Genomic DNA, 26160 nt, shown 5'->3' on the forward strand with positions numbered 1-26160 from the left:
GAGGACATGGCAGTCCTAAACTGCCCGTAGGCGCTGCAGTGGCAGGCCCGAGACACCATTTTAGAGCTACTCCTGTGGGTGGCACAAGCAGTGCTGCAGGCCCACTAGTAGCATTCGTCATCACCGGCCCTGGCACACCCTGTGCACTTTACAAGGGACTTCGTGGTGATACAAATATGCCAAACATGGATATCCAATCATGATAACAATTTACATAGGGAGCACTTACACTCTGGCACTGATCAGCAGCGGCAGAGTGTCCAAAGCATCTAAACCAGCAAAACGAATCCAGCACAGCATCGAAAAATACAGGAGGCAGAGGCAAAAAGATAGGGGTAATCACGCCAAAAGATGTCAGGTCTAACAGTCATCATGTGTCATGTGGTGTCATGTGGTATCATGTGTCATGTGATGTCATGTGGTGTCATGTGTTATCATGTGTCATGTGGTATCTTGTGGTGTCATGTGGTGCTGTGTTGTCATGTGTCATTTGTCGTCATGTGTCATCATGTGTCATGTGGTGTCATGTGGTGTCATGTGTTGGCATGTGTCGTCCTGTGTCGTCATGTGTCGTCATGTGGTGTCATGTGTCATCATGTGTCATGTGTCATCATGTGTCATGTGTCATCATGTGGTGTCATGTGGTGTCATGTGGTGTCATGTGGTGTCATGTGTCATCATGTGGTGTCATCATGTGGTGTCATCATGTGTCGTCATGTGTCGTCATGTGTCATCATGTGTCATGTGGTGTCATGTGGTGTCATGTGTCATGTGGTGTCATGTGTCATCATGTGTCATCATGTGTTGTCATGTGTCATCATGTGTCATCATGTGTCATCATGTGTCATCATGTGTCATGTGGTGTCATGTGGTATCATATGGTGTCATGTGGTGTCATGTGTCATCGCGTATCATGTGTCTTCATGTGTCGTCATGTGTCGTCATGTTTCATCATGTGTCATCATGTGGTGTCATGTGGTGTTATGTGGTATCATGTGGTGTCATGTGTCATCATGTGTCATCATGTGTTGTCATGTAGTGTCATGTGTCATCATGTGTCATGTGGTGTCATGTGTCGTCATGTGTCATGTATTATCATGTGTCATCATGTGCCGTCATGTATCATCATGTGTCGTCATGTGCTGTCATTTGTCATGTGGTGTCATGTGTCATCATGTGTCGTCATGTGTCGTCATGTGTCATCATGTGTTGGCATGTGGTGTTATATGTCATCATGTGGGTCATGTGTCATGTGTCCACGTATTGTCATGTGTTGTCATGTGTCATCATGTGTCATGTGGGTCATATGGTGTCATGTGTTGTCATGTGTCATGTGGGTCATGTGGGTCATGTGGTGTCATGTGTCATTATGTGTCATCATGTGTCATGTGGGTCATTAGGTGTCATCATGTGTCATGTTGGTCATGTGGTGTCATGTGTTGTCATGTGTCATCATGTGGGTCATGTGTCCATGTCATGTCATGTGTTGTCATGTGTCATCATGTGTCATGTGATGTCATGTGATGTCATGTGTTGTCATGTGCCATCATGTGTCATGTGGTGTCATGTGGGTCATGTGGTGTCATGTGTCATCATGTGTCATCATGTGTCATGTGGTGTCATTTGTCATGTGGTGTCATGTGTCATCATGTGTCGTCATGTGTCGTCGTGTGTTGTCATGCGTCATGTGGTGTCATGTGTCATCATGTGTCATGTGTTGTCATGTGTCATCGTGTGTCTTGTGGGTCATGTGGTGTCATGTGTCATTATGTGTCATCTTGTGTCATGTGGGGCATGAGGTGTCATGTGTCATCATGTGTCATCATGTGTCATCATGTGTCATCATGTGTAATGTGGTGTCATGTGGTATCATGTGGTGTCATGTGGTTTCATGTGTTGTGTGTCATTTGTCGTCATGTGTCGTCATGTGTCATCATGTGTTATCATGTGGTGCCATGTGGTGTCATGTGGTATCATGTGGTGTCATGTGTCATCATGTGTAATGTGTCGTCATGTGTCATCATGTGTCATCATGTGGTGTCATGTGGTGTCATGTGGTGTCATGTGGTTTCATGTGGTGTCATGTGTCATCATGTGTCATCATGTGGTGTCATGTGTCGTCATGTGTCATCATGTGTAATGTGGTGTCATGTGGTGTCATGTGGTGTCATTTGTCATGTGGTATCTTGTAGTGTCATGTGGTGTCATGTCGTCATGTGTCATTTGTCGTCATGTGTCATGTGGTGTCATGTGGTGTCATGTGGTGTCATGTGGTGTCATGTGTCGTCATGTGTTGTCATGTGGTGTCATGTGTCATCATGTGTCATTTGGTGTCATGTGTCATCATGTGTCAAGTGTCATCATGTGTCGTCATGTGTCATCATGTGGTGTCATGTGGTTTAATGTTTAATGTTTAATGTGGTGTCATGTGTCATCATGTGTCATATGGGTCATGTGGTGTCATGTGGTGTCATGTGGTGTCATGTGTCGTCATGTGGTGTCATGTGTCATCATGTGGTGTCATGTGGTGTAATGTGTCATGTGGTGTCATGTGTCATCATGTGTCATGTGGTGTCATGTGTCATCATGTATCATCATGTGTTGTCATGTGTTGTCATGTGTCGTCATGTGGTTTCATGTGTCATGTGGTTTCATGTGGGTCATGTGGTGTCATGTGTTGTCATGCGTCATCATGTGTCATGTGGGTCATGTGGTGTCATGTGGTGTCATGTGTTGTCATGTGTCATCATTTGTCATGTGGGTCATGTGGGTCATGTGGTGTCATGTGTCATCATGTGTCATCATGTGTCATGTGGGTCATGAGGTGTCATGTGTCATCATGTGTCATCATGTGTCATCATGTGTCATGTGGTGTCATGTGGTATCATGTGATGTCATGTGGTGTCATGTGTCATCACGTGTCATGTGTCGTCATGTGTTGTCATGTGTCATCGTCGGGGTCCGGTCCAGAGGGTTCTTGCAGGTTGACAAGCGGGTTTTGAGCGCTGAGGGCGATGTGCCAAGCGCGCTCCAACCCCCCTCCCGAGACCCATGGTGCAAGTAGCGCCCATTTTTAAAGTGCTGATACATCCCTGAATTTGGGAGTTTTTTGGATTGAGCGATTTGCTCTCCTTATTTTTAAGCACTTTTTCACCTTTTTCTTTTTCACTTTCACGTCCCCAGGTTAGGGTGGACTATTAGAGTGTCCATACCGCCGGGGTTTTAGTCCTGAAGAATGCCATGGTGAATATATACCACATCAAAGGCAGAAACATGTTGACTGATTATTTTAAACTCGTGGTATCTAGCTGAATTTAAACAAAATCCTAATAACCTTGGCTCTTAAATTCAGACACATATACCACCTACACGTGCCTTAGGGATCACTCATTAAAGTTTTTTTGATACCCTGTAAGTCACTTTTAATTTATAATTTTCACAACACGTCCTCCCCACACGACCAGCTCCGCAGTCTTTCTGGCGTCGCAGCACACCGAAGAGACACTCGGTCTCTTCGGTGGGGCCCGATGATGAAGCATGACACTGACCAGGTCGGTGTGTGAGGGCTTTCCTACTCAAATAGAGTGACTGTGATCCCACTGAATTAGAGTGACTGTGATCTATACTACCCACCTATCTTCTCGCTCCTAATTTCTGGTACCCTTGTGCATAACCAGACTAGACCTCTCTTCTTTTGTTGTTTGACATTTAACCGGGGAATAAGAGAGTGTCCCCGACTCTCCCTACCTCTCTCCTTGTTGATATATATGTGTCATCATGTGTCATCATGTGATGCCATGTGGTGGTATGTGGTATCATGTGGTGTCCTGTGTCATCATGTGTCATGTGGTGTCATGTGGTATCATGTGGTGTCATGTGGTGTCATGTGTCATTGTGTGTCATGTGTCTTCATGTGTCATCATGTGTCATCATGTGTCATCATTTGGTGCCATGTGGTGTCATGTGGTGTCATGTGGTGTCAGGAGATACCTGTAAAGTAAAGCGGGTGCTTAGGCCATGAGAGAGAGTGCGACGGTCATGTATCATCATGTGCAATGTGGTGTCATGTGTCATTATGTGTCATGTTTCATGTGGTGTCTACTGTCATGTGGTGGTATTCATCATGTGTCATGTTGTCATGTGTCATGTGCTGTCATGTGTTGGCATGTGGTGTCATGTGTTGTCATGTAGTGGCATGTGCCATATGTCATGTGATGTCATGTGTCATGTGGTGTCATATGGTGTCATGTGTCATGTGTCATATGTCATGTGGTGCCATGTGGTGTTATGTGTCATGTGTTGTCATGTGCTGTCAAGTATCATGTGGTGTCATGCATCATCATATGTCATCATGTGTCATGTGTCATCATGTGTCATGTGTCATGTGTCATTGTGTGTCATCATGTGTCATCATGTGTCATCATGGGTCATCATGGGTCATCATGGGTCATGTGTCATCATGTATCATCATGTGTCATCATGAGTCATGTGGTGTCATGTGGTGTCATGTGTCACTTGGTGTCATGTGTCAAGTGGTGTCATGTGCCATCAAGTGTCATGTGTTGTCATGTGGTGTCAAGTATTATGTGGTGTCATGTGTCAAGTTTTGTCATGTGGGTTCATGCGGTGTAATGTGTCATAATGTGTTGGCATATGTCATGAGTCATCATGTGTCATGTGGTGTCATGTTTTGTCATGTAATGGCATGTGGTTTCATATGTCACATCATATTATGTCATGTAGTGTCATGTATTGTCATGTGGTGTTATGTGGTGTCATGTGTCATGTGGTGTCATGTGGTGTCATGTATCATCATGTGTCATGTGTCATCATGTGTCATGTGGTGTCATGTGGTGTCATCATGTGTCATCATGTGTCATGTGGTATCATGCGGTGTCATGTGGAGTCACGTGTCAACATGTGTCATCATGTGTCATCATGTGTCTTGTGGTGTCCTGTGTCATGTGTCATCATGTGTCATGTGGTGTCCTGTGTCATGTGTTGTCATGTATCATGTGGAGTCATGTGGTGTCATGTGTTATCATGTGTCATGTGGTGTCATGTGTCATCATTTATCATGTGTCGTCATGTATCATGTGGAGTCATGTGGTTCAAGTCCAAGTTCCAAAATTTGTATAGAGCACTATGAGGTTCCGTGACAATTTGAACCTGTGTTTTCAATATTGTCGGAAATATATAATATTGGTATCAGCGAACCGCAAATGATCCATTTAGCATATCCTGGTGTTTTCGCTATGCTATGAGCAAGAGTACTCCTGTTACAAACACATTTCCGATCTACCCATGGCATCCATCTTAGATCATGGCAGCCATTTTGTGTTTTTTGCCCTCACATACGCAATAACCTCTGATCACTTCATTTCGATTAAGGACACGTAGCCTTAGCCGGCGATTCACCTCTTTAGTGACACGTGCACTTTGGAACAGAACACGCTGTAGCTGCATGACTCGACAAAGGCTGCCTCCTCTGCCCGAGGCCAGTCCTGCTATACTGGTTCTTGTGGTCGTTGGCCTGATCATGATTAGGTGGCAGAAGCCGGTAGCCTTGCCCATTTACAACCCACAAACATCCCTTATCCTGCTTTTCTATCTTCTGCACCTGGCTCTGCTCCTTTCCTTCTGGGCCTTTATTAGGGGGAGGTAACGAAATTTACGATGAGGCGGTCCGGGTCTTGAATGAAAAGTTGACATGAGATTATGATGGAAAAGTGGGAACCCCTCGTTCGTAATGTTTTGACATCAGATATTGTTGACGATTCCTGTGCAACGCCAAATATTTATTGTTTAGGACACAAAGGTTTGGGAATGTACTAACATGTGAAGAATTTGCCTGAAGCCCAATTTTTAGTATATAAGGAGCAACCCTCTTTGTATAAATCGAACAGGCTCCTAGACACTGCCCATGCGTAGTTTCTGTGACTTCTGTGTCCCTGCAGTAATAAACCTTTGGTCTTTGACGCCACCATCGAGAAGCCCGTGTTTCTGTTTATTTGTGCACCAAGACAGGTGGAACTCCGGGGTCTTCGGGTGTTGTTCCCTGACACCTCTGGACGGAACCAAAAAGTCCAGAACTCCAATTGGCGCCCAACGTGGGGCGACGTCATTCGGTACCGGTCCAAAAGCCTGAAGAGTTCGAGAAGCTTCGTGTGAAGATTCCTGAGGGAGGCGCCCCACTTCATCGATCCCGGCATATCGCAAAAGTGGCCCGACGTTCTCTTCCACGAGGGTTCCCGTTCAGGACGGCTGCAGTGGGCCGTTGCCTTGACCGTCGCCCTGTCTTGGACCCGAGGTGCAGTCCTTAGTACGGCGAAACGTGACAGGTTTCTCCTTGGTGATGTCTTCGGTGCCTCAGTTAAGTATTTAGTGGTTGCTAGCTGGTTACTTCGTGAGGGTTGTTAAAATCCTTTTTGGTTCTTAGTTTGGTCTGTTTTCGTAAGATTATCACTGGTTGTTCTGGTTACGATAATCTATTTGGTTTAGTTTGGGTATCGATACATTTGTTCGCTTTTGGTAGGCCTAAGTTCTTGGTTCGAGTGTACATTCCTGTTTGTGTTGTTTGTTCTGTGTTCCGGATTACAAAATGGTAAGTCGGAAAAATTGTATGTTGTCGTGTTTTGGTTGCAACAGTGATTCACGATTGGAGGACTCATGTCTGGTTCCTCCGATTGGGACTCCTCTATATGATCTTTACTGTAAGCATGGTGTGGGTCCTATATCTTATAATGAGGTATGGGTCCGATACACTGAGAAGGACGGTGTCCTTAGTTGGCCACTGCATGGTAGTTTTGAACCCGAAATCCTTGACAATTTAGAAGTGAAATTGTTTAAGAAGAAAGCCCGGACGGCAATGTTTGATTCTTTCCGTTACTGGCGAAAAGAATCTAAACAGAGAGAGATTAAAAGGTTGAAAAAAGAACAGAAAGAGCAAGAGTTAACCTTAGAACAAGCGGCTAAGCAGCTGCAAGATAACAAGTCTGAGAAAGCAATGGAAATAGCTACTAGAGAGCGTAACTTAGCAATAGATAAATGCTACCCAGCCTTGCCATCGAGTACGACTAAGATAGTAGAGGATCCTGAAAATGATCCTCTGTTGTCTTACTTGTTACGGTCACCACCACCGTATGCACAGGGTATTACGGCTCCACCTGTACCAAATGTTCAATTGCCGGTTGCTGGACAACCTGGTATTCCTGCTCCTGCCCCTCAGAATCAAGTTCCTGTACCTCCTGTGATTAATGTAAACGTTCCTACGGCACCTCCTCTTCCTGGGTTGCCGACTTCTCTACCTATACCTGTATCACTTACACCTACTGTTTCACAAGCTATCTTACTCGATACTCCTACTGTCTCGCTATCTGTTCCAACTGCTACTGTGTTCTCTGCATCTGCCAGTATGTTGACTCCGCTTTCTGTTCGTCGAAGAATCACTAATTCTGTCTCTAACATTCTGTCTCCTTTCTATAATTCTTTAATTAAGACTCCTACTTCTGACTCTGTACAAAGACGTAGTCAGCTCCCAAGTACTGAGGAACGGGGAATATTAGATTCCACGGCTCTCAGATGGATTTCGAAAAGTAGGAGATATAGTACGAGAGATGTACTAGATACATTTATGCAGTGGAATGAACCAACGCAACGATATGCGTTTGATGAGATGTGCTCTCTTTTACGTGAGGAACTAGAAGAAGATGACTCTGAATTGAATTTAGAAGACTTGATTAAGGTTCAGAAAGAGTTTGCTGCAGGAATGATAGTAGGTCAAAATGTAAAAGAAGCGATGGAACTGATTTTAAGTTATAGGAATGATCCATCTCTTCGTTCACCGAGAGATTTAGAAAGGCAGACTACGAAGCAGAATCGGCAATATCCAATGAGGGAGGTCCCTCCAATTTGGCGCGATGCTGTACAAGCTGATGCAGTCCGTGGTATTGCAGCCGCTCCGGCGCAATTCCAGAGAGTGTGGATACACATTCCGTGGAAACGAGCCGAAGTGTTAGCAGTGAAGCAGGCCTTGCCAGATCCGCGTAAGAATCCTGCTGGGTACTATAAGGAATTAGCGCAAACAGTTGAGGCCTGTGTAATGAATCTAGCGGACATTGACATGTTATTTGGGAATGTAGTTCCGCAACCAATTTGGGCTAAGATACGTAAAGAGAATCATCCAGTTGCCCTAGGTGGCGATTGGGCAGCTATCGTTGCAGCGGATGGTCAGCAAATAGGTGGTTCCAAACCCGAACCTCTAATTGCTAATCTTCCAGGTAGGATAATCGACTTAATGAAGACTCTGATGCCAGCATTACGTGTTAATTGGGACAAGTTGTCCGCATGCAGGCAGAAGAAAGACGAAAGTGTCTCCAACTTTTTCACGAGGTTCGAAGAGACTTTTGTAGATCATAGTGGGCAGGATATGAGCACAGAAGGAGGACAGAGATTGTTTGTCGATAAATTTGTACACAATCTGCTACCTGAGCTATGCAATAAATTAAAAGATTCCGAGAGTGCGTGGGCTGTCTCTACAACTGCGCAAATACTTGCAACTGCACAGTATTATGAAAACAGGGAAAAAGAGGAGAAAGAGAAATCAGATAAGAAGACGAAAGACTTAAAGAGTAAAGTCCTTTTGCAACAGGCATATCCGCCTCGCATGAATCAGACTAATACACAGCAAGGATCGTATCAAAGGACAGATTATAGTTCACCTAGGCCACAATACCAGTGGAATCAGTGTGCGTATTGTAAGAAAGAAGGTCATTATAAAAATGAATGTCCAGTCTTAGCGCAAAATAACGCAGCAGCAGCTCAGAGAGGTCGTGGTGGTTTTGTGCAGAATTCTAGAGGTCGAGGACGAGGTGCTATGCCTCCACAAACAAATGATCGCCCTTCCAATCACTTTGATCAACGAAATGAACAGTCTGCTCAACAAAATAGATCTCAACAGTATCATGTTGAAGACTATTGTGAAAATGATGAGGGATTTCAACAAAATGAGTACTAGGACAGCCATGGACAGAGAGAGGGAGTAGTATCAGTTCCAGTGGATCAGAGTGGGCCTTATGTCGCAGTAGCAACATCAGGTGTAGTCGAACCATTTCTGTTGGATACTGGTGCCGCAAAAAGTTCGATCATGCATGCGAAACTCCCTGGCGCACCTTTGTCCGGCTTAACAAATGTTTCTGTAGGTTTTTCAGGCGCCCCTGTTTACAACCCCGTATCTGGTCCTTTGGCTATTTCTGTTGGACCGTGTCAATTGAAAGCACCCCTGATTTTGACGACAGGTTGTAATGAAAATCTGCTTGGTTTAGACTTGTTGAAACGCCTATATGCGACATTGTACTGTTCTCCGGAAGGAGTACAGCTTACATTGGGTAAAAGAATCACCTCTCCGATGTACTTGTCAATGGATGCACTACCGCCAGAGCTGCGTTCACTCCCTGATACTCTTTGGGCGACTGGTCTGTTATATCCTGTTCATCTCTTTCCCTGCTGCTCAGCCTGTGTGTGTGATGTCATTGGAATGTTCCTGTGTGCATGGTTTGAATGTGTGGTCAGTTTGATTGAGTGGGCTGAGCAGCTGGATGCTGCTCCCGGTGGGGCCTTCTCCCTTACTCCTTCTTCCTTCCTTTCACCTATTTTAATTAATAAATACCATCTTAAGTATACCAACGTCTACAGGATTAATTTACTTAAAGAAGTATCTTTTTTATGAATGCAACAATGGCGACGAGGGTGGGATGTCATGTCACATCTGACAGCCTACAGGAAACATCCATAAAGGTATGTTTCAAGCGTTGGTCTGTATGGAGTATATTGAATTTTAAATTGGCAGAGTTATTGGCAAGAGCGTCAAAATTTCAATTTATGACTGTTGTCAGAGAGAAACGGTGGAAAACGTGAATATATTTCCTCAAGATATTCAGAGCCCAATTTAAAATGACTATTTACATTTCAAGGGCAAAGATGTGAATCTTTCAGCAACTTAAATGTCTATTTATAGTGCACGAGCAAAGATGTCTACCTTTCAGTAATTTATCTGAGGCGTCTGTTCAGTTTATAAACTTTGAAGATGAGTGAAACCTATTACTGCGCTATTTCCAAGTGGACTGTGACTGCTGAACAAATGAGCGGGGTTCGTATAAGCTGTCTGCAAGCAGGGTGTGCAGAGTGCGTTTTTTTTTCCACCCTAAAGACTTCAGTATAAACTTCCGTTTTCATTTAAATTAGTAGTTATTTGGAGCAGTGTTTAGGAGGAAACTGTGTGCCAATGAGATCAACTTGACAGGTGTCAGCGCGCCCAACTGGCGGAGCTGGGGCAATCCTTTTCACATAAATCTCTGACACTCACCGTCCTGTTTGGAGATGGCGGTTGAGCTGTCAGTTGGTCTGCAGCGATCCTTCCTCTTCCTCTGCTTCACGCTGTGTGATGACGTCTTCAGAAGGTTCTGAGGAGTTGGCGATGTGAAGCTCCCCTCGCGCTCTGTTCCTGACGTCAGCCGATGAGTCACCGCTGATGAGTCACCGCCTTGTTTGAAGCGCATTTTCTCTGTGAGCCATCGGGCGAAGAAGTAACTGACAGCGTGATGTTTTTGCATGCTGTCGTTGTTAACCAAGCGCTTCCTGATGTGAAGGACTTTGATGAGTTCTTAAAGCGCTGAGCTGCTCCTGGATCAAACGTTTTCATTTCTACAGGGTCTCTGCCTTAATGCTTTGCTTTTGTGGGTTTCTGCCATCGTTTCATCATCGTGTCACAGCGACTGGCACGCTATGAACTCCCTGAGATCTTTTCATTTATATTCCAAGAGACAAGGTACTGTTTTTTTTCTATTCAGGTCTCGCTATCCACAACATCTGACATGACAACGGTGACTACTTTTATTATTTTAGTTTCTTATTTTCCATCAGTCACTATTTATATATAAATTTATGTACATGTTGTGTTTTAAGTGATTTATGGAACTGTTATGTACTGATATTGAGGTATTGGTTTGTTGCGTTCTGAGTGATTTACTTAATTTCTTACACTACTTGGAACTGTTTTATGCTGAAATTTATGAATTAATTTATTTACAGTGTTTTCTTTAATGGGTGATTTTAAGGTCAGGTTTACTATGCTTAGTTTTGACAAACTTTGAATTTATTGATATAAATGAACCACTTGTGGTGCTCAATTAATTTGAGGTGTCATTAAGTTTTGATATTTATTGATGAACCACTTATTTAATAGTGCTCTATTTTTAATAGAGGTGTTCACATTTTTCTGCGAAGAGTCTACATTTATGGTTTGAACTTCGAGGAGTTCAATGGTGTATTTTCTTGAACTTTGAGGAGTTCAATGTTGAAGTTTTTTTTTTTTCTTGAACTTTGAGGAGTTCAATGCTTGTATTTAGTTGAACTTTGAGGAGTTCAATGCCAGTGTGTATTTTGGATTAGTTGCGGAGCCACATTAGTGCTCATGGTTTGAGGTGCTCCATGTGTTTATCAAATCTTATGAGGATGAGGCCTCAGTTCTGTTTTTCTTTTCTTGTTTCTGTTTTTTTTTCTTGTTTTTTTTTACCTGAACCACGCAAGTGCTCTATTCTACTAGAGGTGTTCAGTTATTGAGGGTAGTTAGGTAGCCATGTACCCTTGCACTAGGTGTCCTATATTGTTACTCTATTGGGACGCTATTTTGCTTAGTTTGATTCCCTTGCATGATTTTTGGTAATATTTTGGGTTTTTCTTTGAGATGGGGGATGGTTGTATGTGATTTCTCTCTCCGTTTGGTGCGAGAAGATATTATTCCTGGTTTTGTGCGAAAAGATATTTTTCCTCTCTATGTATCTTTCATGATGATATATTGCTATTTCATGATATTATTTACAGTTATTCATTTTCTATGTTGACTGTTCATTTCATGATATTATTTACAGTTATTCATTTCCTATGTTGACTGTTTATTTGAAATCCTGATTTTGTCACCATCAGGACTTACTGTATTTAGTTTCATCCTCTCTCTTTTGTTTTCATTGTTTTAAAAGAGGGAGATGTGTTATATCCTGTTCATCTCTTTCCCTGCTGCTCAGCCTGTGTGTGTGATGTCATTGGAATGTTCCTGTGTGCATGGTTTGAATGTGTGGTCAGTTTGATTGAGTGGGCTGAGCAGCTGGATGCTGCTCCCGGTGGGGCCTTCTCCCTTACTCCTTCTTCCTTCCTTTCACCTATTTTAATTAATAAATACCATCTTAAGTATACCAACGTCTACAGGATTAATTTACTTAAAGAAGTATCTTTTTTATGAATGCAACATGGTCCTAATGATGTAGGCCTTTTAGAAATACCACCATATGTAGTCACTTTGAAAGCAAATGTGAAATTTCCACGAATTCTTCAATACAAGATCTCTACTGAAGGTGAACGTGCACTTTTATTGATTGTGCAAGATTTGATTAAGAAAGGTGTGGTTGAAGAAACTAGAGGAAATGTCTGTAACAGTCCTGTATTACCGATTTTGAAACGAACTGATCCTACAAAGCCTCCAGTATATAGGTTTGTTATTGATCTCAGAGAGGTTAATAAGATTGTGGTTCCGCAGTTTCCTGTGGTTCCAGACATTACTGCCTTGTTAACATTGATTCCTGCTACAGCCACATGGTTTTCAGTCATCGACTTGAAAAATGCCTTTTTCAGCATTCCGATAGCCGAGGAAAGTAGAGATATTTTCGGCTTCTGTCTAGGAGGTCGAAGTTTCAGGTTTAAACGTGCTCCACAAGGCTATTGTGAGAGCCCATCCATTTACAGTCAGGCATTAAAAAGTCAGTTAGATTCCTTTGTACTTCCTCCAGGTTCTGCTTTAGTGCAGTATGTAGATGACCTTCTAGTGGCTGCCGATGACAAGGAAACTTGCAAAGCAGCTACAATTTCGTTATTGCATCATTTGTCCAATTTGAATCACAAGGTGTCACCTTCGAAACTGCAATATTGCTGCCAAGAAGTGACCTACCTAGGTCATCTCTTGTCAAAGGAGGGAAGGAAGTTGACCCCAGAGAGAATAAAAGCAATTACGCAGATGAGCGTTCCTCGCACACAGAGAGAAGTACGTGCCTTTTTAGGTATTACCTCTTACTGTAGGCAGTGGATCCCAAATTTTTCTCTTTTAGCAAAACCGTTGGTAGCTTTGACTGGGAAAAATGTTCCGAGTCCAGTGCCATGGTCTGCCGAATGTCAGCAGAGTTTTTCTGAGCTACGAAATGCACTTTGTTCAGCTCCTGTATTGGGTACACCCGATTACAGCAAGCCATTCACGCTCTACGTTCACGAAAGAGAAGGTTGCGCGTTGAGTGTTCTGACACAGAAATTCAGTGATAAACAACGCCCTTGTGCGTATTTTTCATCAACATTAGATCCGGTAGCTAGAGCGTTACCTAGTTGTTTGAGAGCTACAGCGGCAGCTGCGGCTTCCATTCGACAATCTGCTGGTTTGGTGATGAACAACATGCTAGTGGTCATGGTTCCTCATGCTGTGGATACACTCATGAACCGAACCAAGACACAACACCTTACCAGTGCGAGATTATCTGGCTACGAGCTGACATTGCTAGCGAGTCATATTCAGATCAAAAGATGCAATGAATTGAATCCAGCAACACTGTTGCCGGCTAATCAAGAGTCGAGTGATTCCGAACCTCATGATTGTTGTTTCAGAACCGAGGAGGAGACAAAAGGACGAATTGATTTAAAAGACACCCCATTGTCCGATCCAGATGGCACGTTGTATGTTGATGGGTCATGTTTTAAATTGGAGAATGGTGATGTGACAGCTGCCTACGCAGTAACGACTTTGAGGACGATTGTGGAGACTGCAAGAGTGAGTCAGAATTCTGCCCAAGCTGCAGAGTTAATCGCTCTAACGAGAGCGTGTGTTTTAGCTAAGGGAAAGAGAGTGAATGTGTTCACAGATAGTCAGTACGCGTTTGGCGTGGCCCATAGTTTTGGCCGTTTGTGGAAAGAAAGAGGTTTCATTACGTCCCATGGGACTAAGATTCAACATGGTCAGTTAGTTAATGACTTGTTAGAATCTCTAACCTTGCCGACTGAAGTGGCGATTGTGAAATGCAGTGCGCATAAAGCAATCACGGATGATGTTGGTTGTGGGAATGCTTTTGCTGATGAGACTGCTAAACAGACAGCTAGAAATATGATGAGTAGAATGTATGTTGCAACGTCTGCAAGATGGATTTCCGAGTCTGGAATGTGTGAGGATACAGTGGAAAGTGTGAAAGAGATTCAGAAAGAGGCAACTGAGGAGGAGAAACGTGCATGGAAAGAAAGTACGGGCAAGTTGGATTCGAGTGGGTGTTGGATTGACTTGTCGGAACAACAGCGTTGGATGTTGCCTGATGCGTATGTGCTTGCAGTGGTGACAATGGCACATGGAGTAGCGCACATAAGTTCTAAAGGAATCTGTAAAATGTTGGCCCCAGTCTGGAAGAATGATGGGATTAGTAAATGTGCAGAGAGAGTGGTGAAAAATTGTATGGTATGCCTGATGCATAATCCTGGCAAGGGAACTTCTACTCCTGCTGGTCACTTCGCTCCACCTTCTTGCCCCTTTGAAGTAATTCAGTTAGACTTCATTCACAGGGATCGGTGCAATAACTTAAAATACGTCTTGGTGGTAGTTTGTGCTTTCTCCAGATGGATCGAAGCATATCCACTAAAGGACAATACTGCCCTATCCACTGCCAAAATTCTTCTCAAAGAATATTTCCCTAGGTTTGGAATGCCACGGATTGTATGGTCAGATAACGGAAGTGAGTTTATAGGGAAAGTTATGCAGAGTGTGTGTGCCGGTTTAGGTATTAAGCAAAAATTTCACAGTGCAAACCATCCCCAGTCTGCTGGTTTAGTTGAGGGTTACAATGGTACCCTCAAACTAAAACTTGCTAAAATACAGGCATCCACGGGTTTATCCTGGCCAGACGCACTACCCTTGGCTTTGTTATCCACAAGAGCAACTGTGCATTCTAGAGTAGGGCTTAGTCCATACGAAATTGTTTTTGGCCGTCCTGCTAATGTTTGGGGAGTGCCAAGGCCAAAGGAATTTTGTTCTCTGGAATATCCTATGTTGATTGATTACCTTTACGACTTGACTGCTAAATTGAGTCTTATTCACCAACAGGTTTTCGATGCATTGCCAAAGCCACCGGAGAGTCCAGGTCTTCAGCTGAAACCAGGTGACCACGTTGTGGTACGAAACTTTACGAGGACGAAGAACCTTCAGCCCAGATTTGTTGGCCCCTTCCAGGTGTTATTGGCGACGAGAACTGCTGTTCGTGTGGCTGGTCGCAAGCACTGGATACATGCAACACATGTCAAACGTGTGCCCCTGCCACTTCCTTACAACAACTGGGTGAAGAAGGGAATTGGTGCCTCTGAATTCGAGCAAACACCCAAGTTTATCCCTTTCAGCGATGCCGAATTGATAACTGACACCACGAACTCTGACTCTCCTCCTGAAACTACTTCTTTGACTCCAGAGCACTTGCCCTCTGCATCAGAAGAAACTTTGCCATCTGCGAACTTGAACATTGCAAACTCTATTGACAACACACTGTTTCCTGATCAAACGGTTCCTGCAAAACTAAGATACAACTTACGATCTCGTAATATGGACGAATAAAGCAGGAAACTGCCTATTGTGATATTTGAAATTTTGAACTTTTGCCATCAGCCAGGAAGTTTGCTATTGTTTTATTATTTTTTTTAAAAAAAAAAATTGCCTTGCCGTCTGGGTAGCCGTAGGGTCGTGGCTGTGTGCCTAGTTGAATTTGCGGGGATCAGACACAAGGTTGATCTTTCTGTTAGTTCTGGGAACTCCTAGGGCTGATAGAGGCATTTTCATCTACGTACACATCATCAGTGGTCGCGAGCGGATTGTAGAAGATGGAGCTTCCTGCGCTGCAACAAGATGTGATTTATGTTCGCAGAAACAGACTTTACAGAATCCTTCATAGTAAATGTTTTCTGATGCAATGTGCTATTACATTTCTAATTGTTTTGATAACGTTGGTGGGTGGAATCATTTTTGGTATAAATTTAATTTTTGTGCCAGTAACTACAGTACCTCCCCTTGATCCTGCTACCCCTACTGTTTCTTCCATACACTCTTTTCACTCGTTTCCTGAACATGAGCAAGCTCGACGCTCAGAATTTATCAATAACACTTTCGTACAGCTCTTGCACCAACACCAACTGGTAGTTAACACTACAGACTGCTGGGTGTGTGGCTTGATACCCCACACTATGGATAAAGGCATTCCCTATCTGGTTTTGCCTTTTAGCTATAATGGATCATTTCAGGCCTTTCAAACCATCTTTGCTTATGCCCTTGAAACCTATCCTCCACGTCCACCACGTTCCACTAAATATAACTCTGCCAACAAAGCTTTAGACCAGGGAATTATTGACATGATCAAGGACGTCAATAATACTCCATCTTACCCTAGAGATGAATTACGAGTATATTTGAGTTGGAATTCTTCAGAGTATCGCCTTAGTTTGGGAGAAAGCAAGCGTAAAAGCTCCACTCCAATCTGGGTCGTGCCTCACCGAGGTCAGGTCTGTTTGCAAGGAAATGGGAGAAATCCGAGAGCTCAGCTAGGGAGGAGTGAGTGCGTAGAGACTTACGTGTTTCCGTCTAACTCTTCCCCTGCTTTTCTTACTGCTAGGGGTACCTACTTCATCTGTCAAGACAGAGCGTATACATGGTTGCCTGCTGACTTTTCGGGGTCATGTTATATTGCTCGACTGTTGCCTCCAACGTACACTGCTTCTTCTGACTATCACAAGACCAGAGTAGCAAGAGGTGTTTTCAGCAAGGAAGACACCGCTGGTCAGGAAGCTGGAGACTTCTTCAAGGGTTTCCTTCCGTTCTGGGGGCCTATGGCCAATAGTAGAAACATACGTCAGCTAACACGGGTAGTTGAATCTACTATTACCGAAACTGCTGGTGCCCTTAGCAATTTGACAGCTGAGCTACAGGCGGATAGACTCATGACGTTGCAGAACCGTATGGTTCTAGACGTAATACTTGCAGATCGAGGTGGGGTATGCAGAATGATCCAATCGAGCTGCTGTGTCTTTATTCCCAATAATGCTCCAACAGTCTATGAGGCGATCTCTAAACTACACAAGATTTCCGACTCTATACACGTAGACAAGGGAAACTGGTCCTTCATGGAGTGGTTTTGGACTCTGATATCAGCGTGGGGATGGAAGGTTCTGATGGTCATTGGTGTCATCTTAGTATTCCTATTCTCATGCTGCCTGATTATCCAATGTGGTCCTGCTCTGTGTAGTCTTTGTGCTGCAACTTGTTTTAGGAAACCACCTGCGTTTGGAGAAAAGGCACGAGAAAGGATGATGATACAACAACATGTCACTGACCTGATGAGCATAGAATTAGACTCTGACATAGACTGAGTAATTGCCTATGTAAGGGCAAAAGGAGGGTCTGAGGTTCCGTGACAATTTGAACCTGTGTTTTCAATATTGTCGGAAATATATAATATTGGTATCAGCGAACCGCAAATGATCCATTTAGCATATCCTGGTGTTTTCGCTATGCTACGAGCAAGAGTACTCCTGTTACAAACACATTTCCGATCTACCCATGGCATCCATCTTAGATCATGGCATCCATTTTGTGTTTCTTGCCCTCACATACGCATTAACCTCTGATCACTTCATTTCGATTAAGGACACGTAGCCTTAGCCGGCGATTCACCTCTTTAGTGACACGTGCACCTTGGAACAGAACACGCTGTAGCTGCATGACTCGACAAAGGCTGCCTCCTCTGCCCGAGGCCAGTCCTGCTATACTGGTTCTTGTGGTCGTTGGCCTGATCATGATTAGGCGGCAGAAGCCGGTAGCCTTGCCCATTTACAACCCACAAACATCCCTTATCCTGCTTTTCTATCTTCTGCACCTGGCTCTGCTCCTTTCCTTCTGGGCCTTTATTAGGGGGAGGTAACGAAATTTACGATGAGGCGGTCCGGGTCTTGAATGAAAAGTTGACATGAGATTATGATGGAAAAGTGGGAACCCCTCGTTCGTAATGTTTTGACATCAGATATTGTCGACGATTCCTGTGCAACGCCAAATATTTATTGTTTAGGACACAAAGGTTTGGGAATGTACTAACATGTGAAGAATTTGCCTGAAGCCCAATTTTTAGTATATAAGGAGCAACCCTCTTTGTATAAATCGAACAGGCTCCTAGACACTGCCCATGCGTAGTTTCTGTGACTTCTGTGTCCCTGCAGTAATAAACCTTTGGTCTTTGACGCCACCATCGAGAAGCCCGTGTTTCTGTTTATTTGTGCACCAAGACAGGTGGAACTCCGGGGTCTTCGGGTGTTGTTCCCTGACACCTCTGGACGGAACCAAAAAGTCCAGAACTCCAACTACTCACCCATAGGGTCTCAAGGCGCTTGAGGGAGGGAGGTGCTTTACTTATCGAATATCCAAGTTTTTAGTTGCTTTCTGAATGAGAGGTGGTTCTGTGTAAGGCGGAGGTGGGTGGGGAGAGAATTCCAGGTTTTGGCCGCCAAGTAGGAGAAAGACCTTCCCCCCATGGTGGATCTGTGGATGCGCGGAATTGTGGCAAGGGCTTGATTGGACGATCGTAGTTGGCGGGAGGGGGTGTAGAAGGATAGTCGCATGTTGAGGCATTCGGGTCGTAGAGGGCTTTGTGTATGTGGGTGAGGAGACAGTTCCAATTCTGGAACCACTTGGTATCAGTCCAAACAAACCCCAAATATGTCTGGTTTTAAGTCAACCTTGTTAGACAAGCTATCCTAGTGGTAGCATGGACTAAGCAGCCTTAAAGGCTTAACTTAAGAGGTCGTGTTAAGCGAGCTGTTTTACCACATACAATCTTGCAATACCAAATGAAAGGACACCACACAAGTATATATTATAAAAATATATTTGTTTATTTCTAAATTAATCCCCAGTACTCTTTATGAGCAAAGGGGCACAAGCGTTAAATCAAAAGCACAGTATAACATACAAAGTTGCACAATTTTGGATGAGGGCCGGTGGCCACTCAAACCATTTACTAAAAAAATGGTATAAGAGATACCAATCGAACAATGGTTAGGCCTAGGGCCTAGAGAATCGCTGGGAGCAGTCAGGACTAGCAATGCTGAAGTCGGGAGTAGCCCACGGAATTCGGGTGCAGCATGGAAAGTGCGGCTTGCACCAATGCAATGTCAATGGTGCGTAAAAGATACACAAAGTGAGTTTAAAGATACTTCCGCTGAACCTAGAGGAACAAAACTTAAGACACAGACACAGACACAGTCATGTGTCGTCATGTGTTGTCATGTGTCATCTTGTGTCATCATGTGGTGCCATGTGATGTCATGTGGTATCATGTGGTGTCAAGTGTCATCATGTGTCATGTGTCGTCATGTGTCATCATGTGTCATCATGTGGTGTCATGTGGTGTCATGTGGTGTCATGTGGTGTCATGTGGTGTCATGTGTCATCATGTGTCATCATGTGGTGTCATGTGTCGTCATGTGCCATCATGTGTCATGTGGTGTCATGTGGTGTCATGTGGTGTCATGTGTCATGTGGTGTCATGTGGTGTCATGTGTTATCATGTGTCATGTGGTATCTTGTGGTGTCATGTGGTGTTGTGTCGTCATGTGTCATTGTCGTCATAAGTCGTCATGTGGTGTCATGTGTCATCATGTGTCATCATGTGTCATCATGTGTCATGTGGTGTCATGTGTCATCTGTGTCATGTATTATCATGTGTCATCATGTGTCGTCATGTATCATCATGTGTCGTCATGTACTGTCATTTGTCATGTGGTGTCATGTGTAATCATGTGTCGTCATGTGTCGTCATGTGTCATCATGTGTTGGCATGTGGTGTTATGTGTCATCATGTGGGTCATGTGTCATGTGTCCACGTATTGTCATGTGTTTTCATGTGTCATCATGTGTCATGTGGGTCATGTGGTGTCATGTGTTGTCATGTGTCATGTGGGTCATGTGGGTCATGTGGTGTCATGTGTCATCATGTGTCATCATGTGTCATGTGGGTCATGAGGTGTCATCATGTGTCATGTTAGTCATGTGGTGTCATATGTTGTCATGTGTCATCATGTGGGTCATGTGTCCATGGCATGTCATGTGTTGTCATGTGTCATCATGTGTCATGTGGGTCATGTGATGTCATGTGTTGTCATGTGTCATCATGTGTCATGTGGGTCATGTGGGTCATGTGGTGTCATGTGTCATCATGTGTCATCATGTGTCATGTGGTTTCATGTGGTATCATGTGGTGTCATGTGGTGTCATGTGTCATCATGTGTCATGTGTCGTCATGTGTTGTCATGTGTCATCTTGTGTCATCATGTGGTGCCATGTGATGTCATGTGGTATCATGTGGTGTCATGTGTCATCATGTGTCATGTGTTGTCATGTGTCATCATGTGTCATCATGTGGTGTCATGTGGTATCATGTGGTGTCATGTGGTTTCATGTGGTGTCATGTGTCATCATGTGTCATCATGTGGTGTCATGTGTCATCATGTGTCATCATGTGTCATGTGGTGTCATGTGGTGTCATGTGGTGTCATGTGGTGTCATGTGTCATGTGGTGTCATGTGGTGTCATGTGTCATCATGTGTCATGTGGTATCATGTGTCATCATATGTCATGTGTCATCATATGTCATGTGTCGTCATGTGTCATCATGTGTCGTCATGTATCATCATGTGTCGTCATGTGGTGCCATTTGTCATGTGGTGTCACGTGTCATCATGTGTTGTCATGTGTCGTCATGTGTTGTCATGTGTCATGTGGTGTCATGTGTCATCATGTGGCATGTGTCGTCATGTGTCGTCATGTGTCATCATGTGTCGTCATGTATCATCATGTGTCGTCATGTGGTGTCATTTGTCATGTGGTGTCATGTGTCATCATGTGTCATGTGTCATCATGTGTCATCATGTGTCATCATGTGGTGTCATGTGGTGTCATGTGGTGTCATGTGGTGTCATGTGTCGTCATGTGTCATCATGTGTCATGTGGTGTCATGTGGTGTCATGTGTCATGTGGTGTCATGTGGTGGCATGTGTTATCATGTGTCATGAGGTATCTTGTGGTGTCATGTGGTGTTGTGTCATGTGTCATTTGTCGTCATGTGTCATCATGTGTCATGTGGTGTCATGTGGTGTCATGTGTTGTCATGTGTCGGCATGTGTCTTGTGGTGTCATGTGTTGTCTGTGTCATGTATTATCATGTGTCATCATGTGTCGTCATGTATCATCATGTGTCGTCATGTACTGTCATTTGTCATGTGGTGTCATGTGTCATCATGTGTCGTCATGTGTTCTCCAGAGTGGGCTTCCCTAAGGAGGTTGTCTCTGACAGAGGTGCAAACTTCATGTCAAGCTACTTAACTGCTATGTGGAAGGAATGTGGTGTCAATTAAAATTCACTACACCCTATCATCCACAATGCAATGGGCTTGTTGAAAGGTTCAACAGGACCCTAAAAGGGATGATTCATGGACTACCTGAAAAGCTCAGGCGTAGATGGGATGTCCTGATTCCCTGCCTTCTGTTTGCTTACAGAGAGGTCCCACAAAAGGGGGTTGGCTACAGCCCTTTTGAACTTTTGTATGGGCATCCTGTGAGAGGCCCCCTGTGTTTGGTGAAGGAAGGATGGGAGAGACCTCTCAAAAAGCCTGCAACCAGCATAGTGGACTATGTACTTGGTCTCCGCTCCAGGATGGCTGAGTATATGGAGAAGGCATCTGAAAACCTTAAGGCCAGTCAAGAACTTCAAAAAGCTTGGCATGACCAAAAGGCTGTCCTGACTGTTTACCAGCCTGGACAGAAGGTGTGGGTGTTGGAGCCAGTGGCCCCAGCAGCACTCAAAGACAAATGGTCTGGGCCCCACACAATTCTTGAGCAAAAGGGAGAGGTCACCTACCTGGTGGACCTTGGAACTCCCAGGAGCCCCCACAGGGTGCTCCATGTCAACAGGCTCAAAGCATATGTCGACAGGAAGGACATGAGCTTGCTCATGGCCATAGATGAGGGACAGGAGGAAGAGAGTGACCCTCTCCCAGACCTGCTCACTCAGAATCCTGATGATGGGTCAGTAGATGGTGTTGTCTTTTGTGGCAGCCTCTCTGAGCATCAACAGAAAGACTGTAAACAGGTTCTTCAGTCTTTCAGACATATGTTTTCTCTGACACCCAGTCAGACCAATTGGTGTACCCATGAGGTTGACACTGGTGACAGTCTGCCAGTTAAGAGTAAAATCTACAGGCAGCCTGATCATGTTAGAGACTGCATAAAAACTGAAGTGCAGAAAATGTTGGAGTTGGGAGTCATTGAACCCTCAGATAGCCCTTGGGCTAGTCCAGTAGTTCTAGTGCCAAAGCCTCACACCCAGGGTGGTAAGAGAGAGATGAGGTTTTGCGTAGACTACAGGGGTCTCAATGCAGTCACTAAGACTGATGCCCACCCAATACCAAGGGCAGATGAGCTGATAGATAGATTGGCTTCTGCCAACTACTTAAGCACATTTGACTTAACAGCTGGGTATTGGCAAATCAGGTTAGCTGAGGATGCCAAGCCCAAGACAGCATTTTGAACCCCTGGTGGGCATTATCAATTTGTGGTAATGCCCTTTGGTCTGAAAAATGCACCTGCCACCTTCCAAAGGTTGGTGAATCAAGTCCTTACTGGGCTGGATGACTTCTGTGCAGCATATCTAGATGATATTGCTGTCTTTAGCTCCACCTGGGAGGATCACCTGGTCCACCTGAGGAAAGTGTTAGAGGCTCTGCAAGCAGCAGGCCTCACTATCAAGGCCACCAAGTGCCAGATAGGGCAGACACAGGTTGTATACCTGGGCCACCTTGTAGGTGGAGGCCAGGTTCAGCCACTGGAGAGCAAAATACAGTCAATCAGGGACTGGGCTCCTCCAACCACCCAGACTCAGGTTCGAGCTTTCTTGGGCCTGACTGGATACTACAGAAAGTTTGTCAGGAACTATGGTTCCATTGTGACACCATTAAATGAACTGACAAGTAAGAAAATGCCAAAAAAGGTTCAGTGGACAGCAGGCTGTCAAAAAGCATTTGATGACCTAAAGCAGGCCATGTGCACAGCACCTATCCTTAAGAGTCCAGACTACTCCAAACCATTCATTGTCCAAACAGATGCTTCTGAGTTGGGTGTGGGAGCTGTTCTTTCTCAACTGAATTTTGATGGTCAAGACCAGCCCATTGCTTTTATAAGCAGAAGGCTGACCCCCAGAGAGAAGAATTGGTTAGCTATTGAGAGGGAGGCCTTTGCTGTGGTTTGGGCCCTGAAGAAGCTGAGGCCATACTTGTTTGGCACTCACTTCAAGATTCAGACCGACCATAAGCCCCTCTTGTGGCTAAATCAGATGAAGGGTGAAAACCCCAAACTGCTTAGGTGGTCCATTTCCCTACAGGGGATGGACTTTACAGTGGAACATAGACCTGGTACTGATCATGGCAATGCCGATGGGCTCTCCAGATATTTCCACTTAGAACAAGAAGACTCACCTGGTCAAGGTTAGCTTATTGTCCCAAAGTTTGGGGGGGGGTCATGAAGGAGAGTAGGGTCTGCAATCCTATGATCACCCAGATTTTTTGCTTTTGTTTCACTGGTTTACGACTTTCTCTGGCTGTGGGCCTGCCAATCAGACCCACAGCCTGGCTGTTCTCTTTCTAAATTACGACATGTACCCTAGGTGCATTTACCAATTGGTACTGGGCCACCTTATCAGACCCTGTAACTCAGGGCATAGGTGTACCCAGGGCTGCCAGGGGCTGCAGCATGTATTATGCCACCCCTGGCTGGCCTCCTAAATTTGACACAACTGGCTGCATGACAGCTGGGGCAAAGTCGTGTAATCACTCTTTGCTGTAGGTGTAGTATACCTATACCTAACCCTAAAATGGACACACAGATTCCTATCAGTCACTCCTATGGCAGGCCTTGACAATCCTGAAGGCAGAGTGCTTGGAATCGTGTGAGATGGTGCTCTGGCATGAGCTGAGCCTGTCTGCAGCTTGCGGAACCAAGTCCTAATAGCTGTTCCATGATATCGCATACCATATACTCTTAAGTGCATTATAATCCTCGCGGTTAAATGCTATCTTTGGTATGGCTTTATCAAAACATGTCGAGTAAGGTGTCATACGAATTGGAATACTAACCCCTCGCCAATTCTGGCGACGGGGTTAGCATTCCACCCTTCTAGAGGGACACGACATGTATGTAACTGTGAACCCCGGTTAAAGTTAACTGAAGCCTCAGCTCCACAAAATGGATGCTGCCACCACAGACACGAGTCTGACCCCCTGCAGCTGGGAGTCCTTCCAGCGAGGGGAGCCTGGACAAAGGGTTTCCTGTCAGGGGCGGTGCTAGCACCGTCCCAGACGTGGTTTTGTGTATCCTGGGTAGGCAGGGCTTTTCAGGAAGGTGACTGCTGAGTGGCACCCCGGTGCTCACTACGCATAGGCCGGTCAGAACCAGTTCCAGGGGCACACCAGCCCCTGGCCTGGGGAAGTCCGGCATGGCAGAGGGGTGTAACCACCCCCCTCCTAGTCCCACCCATAGGCAGGACCTAGTCACCGGGTCAGCCCCCTTTTTTAGTATAAAGATGGGAGCGGGCCCCCTGTTCAAATTAGATCATCTTTGGAATCAAGACACGACTTTTTTCGAAAAGACTTCACGATTTCTTCATCAAGATTCTCCCTTGTGGCTAAGGAGTAGTCACCCTGCATCAAGCAGGCACCATCCTAAAGAACACTGCGGTCTGCTGCAAGTCCTTCATCACGAATCCGACGACCCAGCTCGACGAGACCCGGCTTCCCTGGCACCTCTGACCTCTACTCACCTCTACAGCTAAGCTGAGAACCGTGAGTGCGACGAGACCTCGAGGGACCGACGATCGCCAAGACTGCACGACATCTTTACTGCAAGCCCACCGTGTCCTCCACGGGTGAGTGCTTTGGGGTCCGAGAAGCCCCGACCCTGCGCAGCTCCAGCACCCAAGGTCAGCCTCCCTGCATCTCCACGATCTGCGTGGGGCCATTCTGCTGTTTGCTGTGCACCGCGTTGTTTGGCTACTAGCCGGCTGGCTTGTGGCCTTCTGAACGACGCCCGACGACATCACTGCTGCTGGTCTGGTTGCTCCAGACTGGCCCTTGCTTCCTTCTTGAAGAGAGGCACCCCGGACCCTCCTGGTCCACTCCAGACGCCATTTTAGGTCCACCGCGTGGGCTTGAATTTGCCAAGGCTTTGTTGCCCAATCCTGGGTCCAGCGACGCCGACAGCTTCTATCTTCGTGGTACAGCTCGATCCTCCTTCCTGGTCGCCAACAACGCCTCCTGGTCCGTGAGATCTCCGAGCACAGCGTCACCCACTCACCTTGTCGAGGTGGCTACCATCCGGTGCCCTCCTGGTGCCCACTGACTACTGGCTAGTAGTCTCGAACTTGGTCCCCTCTGCTTTCAGGTGTCATCTTCCATCGATCCAGGCTTGGATCCACCGAACTTTCTTCACTGGTCGCCTGCCAGCAACTTCTTTCTTTCAGGCTCCTGGTCCGTCAACGAGGATTCCCAACGTCTTTTGAGTCCTATGCAGCTGCAACCCCTGGGCTAGGTAACTTCGGCATTTCGGTGCCCCAGCATAGCCTCACTATCCAAGGGTCAGAATCTACTTTCGTTTTTTCCCTACCAGGTCGGGTTTGCCCGAGAACACTAACTTTGCAATTTCTAGCTACCATAGACTTTGTCCCGCATCTCGCGTGAGAGGGCACACACTGCACCCGAGTCCCCTGGGTCTCCTAGAAGTAATCTAACGATTCTATAGTCAAGTCCTAGCGATTCCAAAGCCTATTAGTACTGTACTTATCTGCTAGTAATTTCGCATTCCACTTTTCAAGTATATGGTTTTCCGTGCCCCTCGGGCATTTGTATATACTGTGCTAACTTAAGTATTTTTGTAAGAGTTTTGGTTTGTGCTTAGTACCCTGTCCTCATAAAGAGTACAGGGCTGTTGTGATCTTTAATAAATAACTGTTTATT

The sequence above is a fragment of the Lissotriton vulgaris genome, chromosome 2_2 (assembly GCF_964263255.1).
Source record: "Lissotriton vulgaris chromosome 2_2, aLisVul1.2, whole genome shotgun sequence".
Classification (NCBI taxonomy): domain Eukaryota; kingdom Metazoa; phylum Chordata; class Amphibia; order Caudata; family Salamandridae; genus Lissotriton; species Lissotriton vulgaris.